At 34.3% G+C, this 16116-nt stretch overlaps 1 non-coding gene across 1 annotated transcript; it reads left to right on the top strand.

Annotated features, from left to right (window-relative positions):
- The first annotated feature begins 205 nt into the window (after positions 1-205).
- Trnaa-ugc lies at positions 206-277 on the top strand. The gene has a single exon. It is a non-coding gene; the product is annotated as a tRNA-Ala (tRNA).
- The last annotated feature ends 15839 nt before the right edge of the window (positions 278-16116 follow it).

Below are 16116 nucleotides of genomic sequence, written 5' to 3'. Positions count from 1 at the left end.
ATTGATTTTTAATTATATAAAGAGCAGCCATTCAGATAAATTATTTTAAAAATGTAAACTTTTAGTTAACGAACACCATACATGATAACCAATTAGTTAATAATACTATCGATTACTCTACGAATTAGAAAATACATTGTATATACTACTGTATTATAAAGTACGCGCGGCCTGGCAGTAAACTTTAATGCTCTTCGAAGCAAGTGGGGATGTAGCTCAGTGGTAGAGCGTTCGCTTTGCATGTGAAAGGCCCCGGGTTCGATCCCCGGCATCTCCAGCTTATATTTTTGCTTGCAGGTTGTTATATTCATACTTGCAAAATTAGAAAGGAATGACATTGTTTAATATTTATAGAATAATATTCTTTGTCCAGAAATCTAATAGTTTTGTAAGTTTTATTTGCTACCATATTCAAAATACAATTTAATTTAAATGTAATTTTCATTTTTGGTTGCGTAAATACTAAAATCAAAACACTTCATAATTTCTTTGTTTCATTAAAAAAATAATGATAACGGGGTTGATTATCTTTAATTGAAGAAATTAGGTCATGCATTTACCAATATTTGAAGTAAGGTATTAAAAATAATTTTATTTACATTCCGTTTTTTTTTATTTATTCTTTATTAAACACTTTTCTATAGATCATGAGTACAAACACTCTTATTACATTTTTTAAACCTCACGCTAATTTATATGATTATTTTATTTTAAATTTAAAAAATAAAATAAAATGGAGATTTGTTTAATTAATTCCAAAAGTTTTCAACAAATCAAGAGTTCACATCTTTATAATATTAGTTTCCACATACTAATAGTCTATACATAATGTAATAGGTTTTCATTAAAACGAGGACACTTTAATCTACACGAAGTGGCATGTTAGCTAGCAAGATGTGCTAACACTTTCGGCAAACACTTCACGTTCTACAACCTAGACAAGACACTTCAACTGTGACCTTTCTCTCTTGTAGACGGAGATTTTGATTAAAAAAACAAAAACGTGAGTAGCATCAAATACAGAGAATTATCTTCTCATGCAGTGCACAAGGACGAAATTACTTTAATATTGAGCCTTTTAAACCTTGACATCAAAGACATGAATTATCACCTTGAAGAACTTCCTGTTTTATTCCAATTTTTTTACCGTGTTTTAGCTGTACTGACGCACGAATTTACTAAATTATTAGGACGTTTCCCTTCTAGTTCTTGGGGGTCTTAAACGTTGAAACGTATGTTAAAGTTAAAAGTTTATGAGTAACGTCGCGGTGTGTTCATGCCGTTATTTATTCAGTCGCTTATCTAATATTTCACTACTCTTTAAAAATATTATAGGTCATAATGCATGATAAAAAAGGAGCTTACTTTTTTTTAGTAAAAATGCAAAACAACAATTTTTACCCCACTCCTTCACCTTCGCACGCACCTTCACGCAAACTTGTACAATTTTGTGTGAAACAGGTTGATTAAATAATCCCAATTATAGGCTGTGCTAGATTTACATTATATTAAACTGAAACTTTTTTTAGGTCAGATTAAATTTTATAAAAAAAGAGGGGTGATATAATTAACGAGTTTTAGTTATAATACAAAGGTAAAACAGTGTTAAACTTTTTATAAATTAATTACATTTCATATAGCGTATATAAAATTAATTAAATAAACTAATTATACAGTTTGAACAAAAGTTTTACAGTGATATTCGATAAATGTGCACGCACACTGGTAAACAAGTTACTTTGTGTGTTTTACAGTTATGACTGGAAGCCGTGAAGTGCTGGGAGCTGCAATTACGCTGTAAGACCAAGTAAACAGAAACGGCTTCCTTTGAGCCTATGTTACGGGTAATCTTTTTCATGCGATCAAACACGCGTTTGTCACATTACGGGACGTGTTGTAGAGTTCCTTTAAAGGAATTTCTCCGTGTTTTCCAAATTTCAAAAGCCAAAGTTTTAACACTTCCTTCTGCTACTTTACCATCACATATGTTACGCAAATATATAAAAAATATATTCCTAAATGTGTTTAGATAAACTAAGTTTTAATTTAAAATTCATTTTCAATTAATTTTTTTAGTGTTGCTTAACTTTCTGGGAATTGAATGTGCTCTTTTTCTGGTAGACTCATATTAACGTTTTAGATCAGCAATTGCATTAATTTTGCGCGAATGATCAGGTAAATCTGCTATAGAACCATTGTTGATGTCACAAAATGCGAATAGCAGATTGAGAATGGCATTCTCACTTCGCTACAGGCGTGTACACACTTTCCCGTCGCATCCTTTCTTGGCCGGTCCCATTTAAACCGGCTGTAACGGCAATTGATCGTATTTTCCTGCTCAGGGACGAGATCACAAGCTACCGAACTGAATGTTCTTCAACTCTCCTTCACTAACAACATAGCCTACCCCTTTCAAGATCTACTGATTAGGTACGTGCAGCATGCCTTGTGTTACAGCACGAGCATAATTGTTGTGATGGTTCACTGGAATAGAAATGTGAAGTTCAAACCGTCTGTCAGGTTTCATGTATTTCACAGTATTTCGTATTGTACTAAACTGAATGGTTAAAATAATCTTTTTAGTAAAAAATTATTAAAATTCGGTTACTTTCCGAAATTGCATTCACTGTAAAAAAAATGAACAACGTTTTTGTCATCAATGTAATCATTTGCATTCGAATGGTTAATATAATGGACATACTCCATATTGAAATATATTTCATCTCACTCCTCTCATATCAAAAATCTACTAAGTGGCTTTTCGCGCTGGCAAGTCAATAACAATCGAAATACATCAAATATCAGAAAAAATATGAGAACGTTGATATACTCGTACGTCTATCATGTGAAAATTTTTACTAGAGTCCCCAAAACCCCTCCTTGTGCTTAAACCATTAAAGTCTGAAAGTGTAAGCCTTCACAGAGCAGCTTATATATCTTCGTTAAGACTGGTCAGATTAAGTTCGTTTGAGTTTTATTTTGCTCGCTACCTAATTGGTTATAATAGTGTTTCAGTTCATAAGTTCGCAAACCTTACAGTAGTAATATTGTGTAAAAGACATAATATTCAGAAAAAGTTTGCTATTTTTCATTAAATTTTAGTTCTTTCGTTATAAGTTTCTTAATTTAACGAAAAATCTTTTCAAATAAAATATGCATTCTACACCGCTTTATTACCTTCCCCCATTCTGTTAAGGCTGTAATTTTTATTTCAATATATTATTTTCTTACCTGTAATATTGCTTTATTTTATCAGTAATTTTAATCTCAAATAAAAAATATATTAATATTTTCTGTATTTTTAGCCTTATCAACATTTAATTGTCATCTTAATCAAACTACATTCAAATTTTTAATATACCATATTATGTTGTGTAGATCGTATTATTAAACCCAAATAAAATTTAAAAAATATTTAATCAAAATCCTCAAGTGTTTTTAAATCGTCAAAACTTTAACTGATGGTTATTACTTAATCTTTCTTTTAACTTAGTCGTGTTAGAATGAATCATATTCTATATATGCGACGTGCCAAGGCGTAGCGACATGAATGTAGAGTTTTGTTGCGACGGAAGTTGGTCGAAGCCGCTCCACGGCTGTCACGATCTCGTTGCAACGGTTCCGTGCCTGGAAAGGATAGATAAACTTCTACAGTTGAACAGTTTGCATGCAATAGGTGGTATTCGGTGTATGTCTATAGTGCAAGCGTCGAGACACAAACAAACTTCAAAGAAATTACGTCAGAAATATTTAATGTCTAAAATATTCGTGTGATATGGAAGTAGAATCATTCCATTGTTTTGGTCGATTGCTTAACTCAGCTTAAAAACCACTTCTCATGAGCACCTTACAATGTTTCGTCAAAATGTTATGTGGCTTGTTGGTTTAAACACCCAGCCTGGGTGAAATGGATTCGTGACTTTATTTAAGAGTACTAAAATATTTCCAAGACCACGAGGATACTAGTCTTAGTTTCACCAATCTGAATCCAAGCAACCAATCATAAAAATGTTCAGCTCTTACCTTTGCTTCAGTAGAGTGAATGAAACACAACCGTTCCTGAATTGTGACTGTCGATCAACCATGGTTTCTACAGGCTTCTATAATTGTAGCATCAGCGAAAAGTAATACTCACGTATCAAGAGTTACAATGAAGCTAGATCAATTTCACCTCCTTGTGTCTCTCATTTCTGTAGGTATGTAGAATTATGGAGGGAAGTGGTTTAGAACCATTATGGTTTACTGTTTACGGATGATCTGCTGTAAACTAAGTTCGAGCGTATGCAAGGTACGACTGAGCAGAGATTAACTTCAGACAATTTTCCCAAAGTAAACGTTCCATAAAAGTGTTAGATGAATGCTACATAAATTTTAGTGATAAACAAAGAAAAAAGATATTTTTCGAGAAGTTCTGAAGTAGTTGCTGAAGTTTTGTAAAAGGTTCAAGGTTACATGAAAAAACGTCCAGTCTCTAGTTGCATAAACTGTGAGTGAATCTTTTGAAGTCCATTGACTCTTATAATAAGATTTATCTTTGCTGAGAAGTTCAGAAAGTATATAATTGCTTTCTTAATTATTTGCATCCATACATTTACTCTCCTTGAAGTTTACTGAACAGTACGTTCAAAGGATATAAAAACTAATAACAATTAATTCACTTTAGAGAAAAGGTATTTTTACAGTCATACAGCAGTACATGTGAACTAACATGTGTATTGAGCAAGGTCTTATGCGACCGATGAAATCTGCAGGGGGTCTGACACATGGACGTGGGATAACAGAAAGCACTGTTTCAACATGGGTCCTTGGAACACCCTTCTTCCTCACAGTACACAAAGCAGTTGAAGATATTTCGAGAGTAGCATTTCAGTACGAGTAATATTTTGACCTACAATATCCAAGAGAAAATATTTCTGTGGGGTACTTTTTTGTGAAGTAAATTTATCACAAATAATTTCGTGTCATTGGAATCATGATTTGTGTGTGACGATTCAATAAACACCAACATAAGACGATGATTTAGATATTCTTGTAACAACCATAACTGAACTTAATCCTAGGTCTAAAATTGTGGAGATTATACGGTCTTATTAATTGCATATTCTCCGGAACGGGTAAACTTTATAGAAAAATGAAAGTTGGTTCGTATATACTAGCAAAGCTTATCTGAACAGTACAGCGGTGTTCGACAGGTGCTCCTATTTACCTAGGCATTGACCTTATGTAACACCACGTCTCATTTTTATGGAATAGGTGAAATAAACGCGATAGAATTGCTTAAGAAATTGCAGACCACCAGTTGGACAAACATCTTTCTCAGTGCTAAAACAACAACAAAATGTACTGGCTGCTGAGAAAATGATTGTTATTTGTTTGCATGAATTAAGGGAATAATATGATATTTTTATTTGTAGTGGTTTGAAATGACAAAAAGAAATTTCTATTTATTTTTCTACGTGAAGTTCGGACTACATAGTCCTTTCTTATACACTTAACCTGACAAAGAGTACTTTCAATTTACCTTATCACAGCTTTGTAGCTTTGACTAAAAGAAGCGCCTTAAGATCAAACTTTGATTTAGCGTTGATGCGTGTCAACAACACTTTGAGTAAAAATACTCACTTAAAAAGTTCATAGTGGTCAGGTAAACAAACCGCAATCAACCGAATGGGACTGAACAAGCCAAGCTGTGTAGCAAAATGACATGTAAAAAAGAACACAAACCGTGACAACAATGAAACACTTCCTGGTACATGGAAGTTAGTGTAGTTGCAAAGTAAACCTTCCCTGCTTGGATATTTATCAACATTGCAATGAACTCTCATATCAAAACTCGCTTATGGCTTCAAGGATGATTAGAGTACGAGTACTTACAAATTATATTACGTTTTCTATTAAACAGCTTCCGGTAGTAGAGTGAGTAAAATAAAGGCTCTTCCTACCAAACATTTTATTCCTATCAACAAGAATAGTATAAATCTTTTTCAATCCACAACACTTCTATACAATATTTTATCCGTACTATTGGCCAGTTCGGGACGCGACGGGTCTATATATAGATGGTGTTAGAATGAACCTCGAGTTAGGAAAACATCACTCCCCCCTTTTCCCTCCCTCCCCCCTCGCTTAACAGTCCTACACTCTCACCTCGCTGTCAACGCTATTATCACACTCACACAATAATGAGTCCGATAATCAATCCGTATATCACTGGATTAATGAAATTATTCGCTATAACATACTATTATGTCAACTATTTTCCCATTATGTAAGAAGTAGAGAAGAAGATATAGAAAAGGTTCCGACAATAACTTTATGTATATTTTAATTACATTAAATGCGTAAGGTTTTCGTTATTATAAACATAAAAATATTGTAAACAATTAAATAACGAACAAAATAAAACACAAACGAACTTAATCTTAACGGAGATATTCGTTGATCCGTGAAAGATTGTACTTTCAAGATTTAAGTAGGACTAGAAGGGAAGCACAAGGAGCATTTTTTGGGGACTTTTGTAAAATTTATTCTTTTCTAGGAGTCTATAGATGAGATAAAAGTCAGCTTTAAACTACACCTGTACTTTTGCATATCTAAATCGTTTATCGTCTGCTCTATAAAACATAACCTTGCTTCTGTTGGCCCAGCCGCCATTTCACCTGAAGTCTTCCTTTGTCAGCTGTTTTAAGTCATGTAACTTTATAAAACAGCATTTTATTAGCGCTCCAACTGTTGTTCATCAAAATTTTGATTGACACAACCCATTGTGGATTGTTGTTCATCAAAATTTTGATGAACAAACATTCCCTTGCATAATCACTCATTACAGTATATTCCGGCAACGTATCGATTCGATTCATGCACCATTGGATTCGGGAAAAAAGCCTAAGGAATACTATAGTTTTATTCCTCTTTGTATTGCAGTTGCAACGTACCAAGTTCGTAGTTTGGAACGTAAAAGATGTGACCGCCATGTTGTCGATGCCGTCTGAGTTGTTGATGTGACGAGTCGTGTTTATTAGTAAGTTTTAGTAGGTTTATTTGTGTTTTAGTGTTTTGTTTAGTGTGTGGTGAATTGTTAAATATTGCAGTAGTGCAAATAAATATATTTTAGAATAAATAAATTTCTCGAAAATTTTCCGCAAAAGTTTTGAGTAATGACAAAATGAAACTTTTTTCGACTATTCAAAAAAAAAGTTATGGAATTTATTTTACTACTGCTGTATAGTTTACTTCATTCTGAGTAATAAAATATGCAATATAACATGTATTGAAGTAAAACTGTATTAGTAAAACTTTTATTAGCAAACTCTTACATATACACCCTATTTTCACAATTTATGCGCATCGCTGCTTTTTGTTATATAGTGTTATTATAGTTTCAATAATTTGTATAATGCTTATGTGTTTCTGAAACTAGAATAAATTTGACACAAAATGGATATCTCACTTTCATAGTTTTCTTACTATAACTTGGTTTGGTAGGTATGGTACCTTCCAAATTAAAAAAAAATGTAAATTTTGAATTTCATGGAAAAAAACTTTTAGTCAACATTTTTTTAAGGCCAAATTTAAATACTAATATTATTATATGTTTAATTCTGAACACAAAAATATATACTTCTATATAATATATTACTTTTAATTTATATTTTTAATAAATTTTTTTTAAACCCTTGCACGAGGCTCGAAAACATGCCGCCACTACAGGACAAAATTACTGCCAGTTGGAGGGTTAATGATAATAACATATATTACCGCGTGTTCACTATGACTTAGAGGCCATTCGACTTGGGGGAATAGGAAGTGAAAAACACAGTCCGAGATAGTGGAGAATAGGTTGTGGCGACTGGCCGTCCAACCCTAAAACACCTTTCAATTTAGTTTAGAGTGCAATAAATAAACTAGGGCAAATAGCATACGAAGCTTTTTACACGTTCATGTTATCTTGGAATATGGGAGCTAGGTTATACTGGCTAGAATTCTGTAACAATTCGTTGACTGTATAATATTTATGACATTTATTGACTAATGTTCCTAAGTTTCAATTTAGTTACAAAAAGTGCAATTAGTTATTTTTTAGTAAGTAGCGCCGGCGACATGAAGGCCGAGCCGACTACTACATAATAGAGGTGTCAGAACGTCGGCAATTAGGACTGTCATGTGAGAAGAGTTGTCGTAGGTCACGTGATCCAACGTATTACAAGAACAGCTACCAAGAGAAGTAATGACATTAATTTGATTCCGCTTAGTGCAGTGTCTGAAATCTTGCACAGACTTGACTCCTGGAATCTGGAGTCTACGTTGGTCCACGTCCGTCTGGAGAGATTAAAAAAACCGTCGCGAATACGTTCAAAATGAACTCCTTGTATGGTTTCAACATCAGACACATAGACTACAAAGAGCTCTATCTGGTTTACCCATCAGTCATCCAGTGTAATCTAGATGAAGAAGTGCTCCACATTCATCATAGCTATGTTATATGCAGTTAATTATTGTTATTGATAATGATCGATTTGAGCAGCCTTCTATGGAATATGGAGGTTATAAAATACTACCTATTAACCGCTGCTTCGCACACATTTTCCTGCTCAACAACAAGGAAGTCAAAGTCATTTTAAATGGCATAGCAAGCACTCCTAAATTACTTGAGGGTGCTTGGACAGTCCCTGATCAACTTTAGAATAACTACATTTAAGTTTAAATTATCAACTAAGTTAAAATAAAGGAACAGTTTTCCGGAGACAGAAATCGGAGAGCGAAATAGTTTTTATAATAACTAATGAAATAACTTGAATTTCTAAGCAACATTGAATGACTTTTTATAATCCCTCCAAATATTTCAGTAGCGCTGCAGTTGTTTTAGACTATTGTAGATCAGTCCTAAAATCAATATTCTATTAATAGATTAAACCCCAAAAAGGTGCCTGCTTCCTGACAGCCGAGCTTTTTTCCTTGGTTTTCGCTCTTGGAAATTACGATGTAAATCTGGCACAATACAGTGTGTATCCTTACTTTCCGAACTGTGTTTCACTGTGTTGCTTAGACTTTATCATTTCTTTTCCTTGATTCGGTCCAGAAACTATATCAATATTTATACATATAACTAATCAGTATTGTATCCTACATCAGTGCAATATAGACTCGCCACCTCCTTGATAGTTATCTAGCTCATAAAATTTCAATTTTTGTCTGATACATTGCTATGTGATTCCATTTGCAACGGTCACGGCCTCACTGTGCTCGTTTGTTTACCCAAATTATCGTCACGAAGGAAATGGTTCATTGAGTAATGCTTCTTCTGTTTTTATTCCTTTAGCTATTGTAAAATATACCGTGCCACAATGTCAAAAGAAAATCGGTTTCGAATATCACCCTATTTGCATAATATGATCAAAATTTTGATCGTAACTTTGAACTTTATATTAATGTTTAAGTTACATTAATGGTTTTAATTCGTCACTGGCGCCATTCATTGAAAGATAGATAATAGTATCGCCTCTACTGTTTTCATTACATTACTGCTTCTCAAAACGCTTGGAATTTATCTTTTTTGTGGTAACTTCGGAATCTATATATGAATATTTGCATATATTCATTCCAAAAAACCTAATTTGGATTACTATGAACATTTTTAAACAAAATTAGCCATGTCGTCTAGCGTTCTCAGGTGATGTGCTTACCAACGAACACCATTCCATTTCTATTTGTATAGAGAATAACCTTTTATAAACTTCACATCTAGCGAGATTAATCTCAGAATGCAAAATCAGCTGTTGACAATTTATCAGCTGCTAGTAATTGTTCAATTGACACGAGTCCATTCCCTTTCGAAAATCAATCAATATCTCAATACAATAAGGTTGGCAGCTGGTGTGACGCGACGGTGGGAGCTGTCACACTCGGCGGTCAGTGGCCTTGGTAGCTTTCATATGACGGGTCAAACGTATAGTATCTTGGGTAGCTTTAACATGAAGGATCAAACATATTATATCAAGTTTTAGTGTAATAACCAAGATTACGTAAAGTGACATGGCATATTTTCTTACTTACGCATGTGTCTATAATGTAGTTCAGTTTAAAATGTAGGCTATTAATTCTGTTGATTCTGAACAATTGTAATAACTGTACAAGAATTTAACTGTTCAAATATTCACCTGTTCAACCCCTGCATATCACCTCTTCTGCTACAGCACTTCCGATTCTACAAGAAACAAACGAACTGTACCCACAATCTTGCAGTCTATAAATTACTGAAAATGTGTATGATATTTATTGCATACTAGCTGTTCCCCGCGGATTCGCACGCATTTTGTAAGCTTTGCCCGTGTATGAGCACTTCTGGTTCAAGTGAATTATATTGTCAACGCCGATGTAGAGTTTACCTTGTTGACACTATCAAGAAAGTCTGCCAAAAGTGTATGTTTATAGCCATTGTACACGTACATGTACTTAATAATAAAGTGCTCTTACATTCAAGCTATACGGTCAAACAGAAATTCATTTCAAAAAAAATCAAATCAAAATCAATTTTATTTCAAAATTTGCAAACAAGCACAGTACACATAATATAAATGAAATTAGTCCCACATGGGCCATAGAGGCTTGTGCGTGGTGACGAGTCAGTTTCTAGTTGCTGTGCACAGCGGTATCATACATAATAGTTATCCTTAATAACAATAAATTATTTTACATCTATTTTCAAAACAATTATTAAGTATGAAATCCGAAATAATCTGTGTAATTTGTAGGCCACAGACAACATTAATTATGCCACAATACCCAATAGTCTAATTATTTGATCTAAAAGATCATATAAAAAATAAGGTATGTTATTTGCTATAGTGCAAATAATTAAAATGGAACAAAATTAATTACTAACGATACTTAGGTTAAGTTTGGTTTATTAGAGATGTTCAAATCCATCGGAGAGGCGAAACGGCGCAAGACGGCCATCGTAACAATAGTGAAAAACAGTTTGTTGCGTGTAGTAAGGTAAGTTAGTCCAGTAAATAAACGTGATCATATATTTTAGTCTAGTATATAGATGAGAGCAGCGACTCAGCGTGTTCAGCGCCGACCTCCAACAGCCAGTTAGAGACAAGATTTCTGTATGCGGACAGCGGAACCTGCAGGTCCCTTATGTGTTGCGGAATATTTCTGAGTAGGAAATTTGCGATGTAATAAGGATTGGTGTAATTATACGATTTTACTACTCGGGGAACCTGCAAGCCCACGCTAACAGCATTCCTTGTAAAATATCTATGTGTGACAGGGGTGACGATCTCCTGCCTGTGGCTCCTCGCGAAGACCAGTAAGCTTTTAATATATAGCTGCCGAATTGATAACAATTGTGTCTCTGTATAAAGCAAGATAGTCGGGTATCTGTTGTGTTTTTTGAACGCTGCCTTAATAACTAAATTTTGAACAGTCATTAACGGATATAAAATAGACCTGTAAGCCCCTCCCCATACTATAATACCATATTGTAAAATTGATTGTGCATAGGCGTAATAAATAGTTTTAATTTCATTGGGATTTAATATTTCAGTTAATTGATGGAAAACGTAAATCATTTTCCTTAGTTTAGATTTTAACATGTGGATGTGTGGTTCCCATTTTAATTTTGAATCCATGATGACTCCCAGGTACTTGTACTGGTTCACCCTCTGTAACACCCGACAATCACAGGAGCCACAATTTGAAAGACAAATATCCATAAAAACTTAGCGCCTTCACATAGTGTGTGGTTATTATACACAATTATCTCGTAATTGTAGTTTACAATGTGCAGGCGCTTTGAAAACTTATATATTTTGCAGCGCCTCATGGTGGTGAGTTACATCAATGGGCATAGCATATAAACCTTCTACGTGGAAAAATACATATACATACAAATTTTCATAATGATCGGTAAAATAGTTTCTGAGTCTAAAGAACAAACACACAAACATTCATTTTTATATATATATATATATATATATATATATATATATATATATACATTAAATTGTATAAATGGCAATAGCCTTATTTAATTTCAATAAACATTGAATCACAAAAAGTACTTGCTCCGCCGGGAGTCGAACCCGGATCTCTCACTTGCCGGGTGAACGTGCTACCATTCATTACACCACAGAGCGCTTACTTTTTCCGATTCAATTATTTTGTATTTGGCCGTATCTGTCACATATGCGTTTAAATAAGCAAACTAACATATGATCGGAACCAAATACCTGTCAAACGACTTTTATTTACATTAAATTGTATAAATGGCAATCATTCACCCGGCAAGTGAGAGATCCGGGTTCGACTCCCGGCGGAGCAAGTACTTTTTGTGATTCAATATATATATATATATATATATATATATATATATATATATATATATATATATATATATATATATATATATATATATATATATACCTGTGTAGATATACTCTGATTTTATTTAATAAAATGTAAATTTAATGGATTTTTTACTAAAAGGTGATTTTAGAAGGTAACTGCAAGAAGAGACTACTTTTTATAACCAAATGTTTTATGAGATTTACCTGAGAAAACTCAACAAAACATTGATCGACACGCTGACAAACAATACAGTAGGGCTTATCAAGTAATGAATCATATAAGAAACATCATTAGATTGGCATAAGAAGATTATAAATAGAGTATCTATAACCTAATTGCTGAAGAGATTATCCTGAGACAATTCAACAAAGCTTTTGATTGACACACGCCAAACGCTTCAATAAACTTAGGTGTGGTGGGAATGGTTGATTCAATGTAAATGTTGCGTTAGCTCCAGCTCACTTTACTCTTGATGCAGCGTTTGAATTCTGCCACTGTCACAGACTTGTCTCCAGGAATCTGGACTCAGGAGTCGTGACTTGACACGTCCTGATGCCTCATTACATTCCAGGAGTCAAGTCTGTGACAGTGTAAGATTTCACGCTGCACTAACCAGAAGGTAAAATGGAACTTAACCCAACATTCGCTTCAATAAAGCTGATCAATCGAACTAACCAGATAAGGATTATCATATGATTGGCATTAGCTTTGCCCTGTTCACATAGCCTCCTCTATTTTTATTAAATAAATAAAACATTACATTTAACTCTTAAGCTTTTTGATGTCTTGTTACTTTAGCGAACTGCGGAGTTTTTCTGCATCTGAGAGCAATGCGTTTCAGCGTTTCTTCCGAAATGTAACTATCAATTTTGTTCAGCCCCCTCTGCTTCATATTGAGAATCAAATACGACCTGAGTGAGCATTTGTAGTAAATGAATAATGAGGTGAACACTGCCTTCATACATATCGTTCTGATATTTGCCTATAGCAAGTTACTATAAGTTACCAAAGCGCTGCGTGACCAAAGATTTTAACACGGCCATTTAGGGCAACGATTTCGAATGTTTCATTTAATAAAAAGTTTCTTTTATGACTTCAGGATTAGAAAGTTGTTACAGGAGGGTTGATTATTAATAAATAAATCAATCTGATTCTTTCAAAACCAATTGAGGAACATTTACTAGTTGTTTTTGCTTGCGTGAATTCATTTTGTAACAGGACTTTTGAATCCGATGGCACTATACAAAAACTATTTTCTGAATCAGAACGTGCGGGAAGAGGCAACAGTTAGGAAATACGTGCAGCGACAAATTGCCCTCGACGGACACAGAGAAACAGAACTGAGAGTCGTTCCACTGTAGTCTCAGGTCAGGTTCAAAATAATGCAAGAGACAAGGCAAGGTCAGAGACCCGCGGAATGTAGCCTACCGCGAGTGCAACGATCGCTGAAGAACGTCTGCAATGGAACACGACATTCAAATTCAAGTTTAAACAATCTGTATTAAATAATTGTTATTACATGCATTATATGTTCATGTGCTTCACAAAGCACATGTGAAATGAAAAATGATGATACAAAACAATCAATGTAAAGGCATTTAGCACATTGACAATGGATATTTGCAAGAGCCAAATAGTGATTAATTTTAGAAGATATCATCATACATGTTATACCTTACACCTAGTTTGAGCACGCTACGGTTTGTGGTAAAATGTTATCTTCCGTAAGCTTGACGCTACCTTTAGCCTACTCAGTCCAAACGAGGATTCGTACGCTTGAGATGGCCATTATTGATCTTGTGGTGATACTGGCTGGCGTCAGGTGGTCAGTGCATACTTTATCCCCATTTGTCCCCGAACTACACAAGTTCTTCGTGTGTTTCTCGCCAAGTAAAATATGTAGAATTTTTTCTTTTTAGAAAAGTGTAATAGTTCCATCAAAATGAGTTTTGAATAATCTATGTGAGTAAAAAGATTTGATATTTGTAATCATTTGTTTCAAATTGAACGATTTTGCTTTGCAATGCTTTTCTCTTTTAATCTTGTTTGTAGGGGTAGATGACTGGAAAGTAGGTAGGAGTACTCAAGGGTTCAACATATTATGGTAACATATGCGCAATAAGCGCAATGGCTGTATCAAGAACTCAAAAATATGTTATTTTCGATAGAGATTAAGTGGCATGAACCTTAATCTGTCCAATGCTAGTATTTGTGAAACCAAGAGCTAAATTATCAGTATAAAGAACAGTACCTACAATATCTCTCAATGCACATTCTCATTACATATCATATCATATCAATAATATAATATTATCCAATAATATAATATATATCTAAATGTACTGAGCAACACTGAAAACTTCACAAAACTTGAAATATGATGTCACACAACTTACTTATATATCGACAAACTAACGACAAAATATCCAGTTGACAAAGACGGGTGCGTATTCTAGCACTCTAGAGTACTTTTATATATGTAAATTGCAAATGAAATTTGAGACAACTGCGGACCAATGGCTTTCTACGAGGCCACTACGGACGAGACAGCTGACTATAGATGATACCACCGGTGACGAGACAACGACGGACGAGATATTAAGTGATGAGGTGGCCGCAGTTGAGACAACTGCGAACCAATGGCTTTCTACGAGACCATCGCGGATAGAACAGCCGACGAGAAAACAACTGACGACGAGGCCACTACGGACGAGACAGCTGACTATAGGTGATACCACCGACGACGAGACAATCACGGGCGATCCGATAGCGATGATACGACAATCTGTGGGTGGCAAGCAATGAGACTACAATGATGAATAATCGCCCACTACCAGAGATGCAGTACATCATATCTGGAGTGCTTATAGAACTCTCTTCAGCAATTAGGTTATAGATACTCTATTTATAATCATCTTATGCCAATCTAATGATGTTTCTTATATGATTCATTACTTGATAAGCCCTACTGTATTGTAAAAAACTATAATAAGCGTGGTGGCTTAAAGTGCATTAGGGTTAGATAAGTTGTGTTTGTGCATTTATTTCAACTGCTATAGATTTGCTATCATCACTTTCTATCCAATTAGTCCAGTCTTGCCACAGCATTTCCATTTTAGTTCCATCAATCAGAGTTATAGTGCCTCGGCATTTATACTCTGTCCGGAGAACGATGGATCCTCGCCGAGCCAAGAGCTGTCGCCCTCATAAAATCTCCTAATAGCATTATTTTTCAACAGAGAATCAAAATAAAAAGCACTGTTTTGTATGAAACATACCAGTATGTACCAGTGTATTATTGTTGGCCGTGACGCTTCAAAATTAGATATATTACAAAATCAAAAAGCTTATAAGTATTATGAAAATTCTTATAAGTAGATAGTACAATAAATGCAATGTCTATAAGATCCATCAAGGATGTCATAATGCCTGAAAATAATTCGTTGGATTACATTATACATAAAGATAAATTAACTTCTGCTGCTTAGTCTATGGAGGCTTACATCACAAAAATGTATAATTATGAACTTGTACCATTCAAAAGTAATTTAATATATAGAAAAATAAATGTATAGTTAACATATTCAAAATAAATCAAACAAATGTGTTATGATGTATAGTGAATTACGTTCAGGATTTTATCAAAGTGTTGGTGCATTATTTAGGATTTGCACTGCCGACCTCAATCCGGGCCAACGCCGATGCTCTGGCGGACAGAATCCAGCTGCCGACTGCAGTGTAGTGGTGGGAATAACTGAATGA

The sequence above is a fragment of the Homalodisca vitripennis genome, chromosome 3 (assembly GCF_021130785.1).
Source record: "Homalodisca vitripennis isolate AUS2020 chromosome 3, UT_GWSS_2.1, whole genome shotgun sequence".
Classification (NCBI taxonomy): Eukaryota; Metazoa; Arthropoda; class Insecta; order Hemiptera; family Cicadellidae; genus Homalodisca; species Homalodisca vitripennis.
The sequence above is the reverse complement of the archived record's forward strand: the minus strand, read 5'-3'. Positions and strand labels throughout refer to the sequence as shown.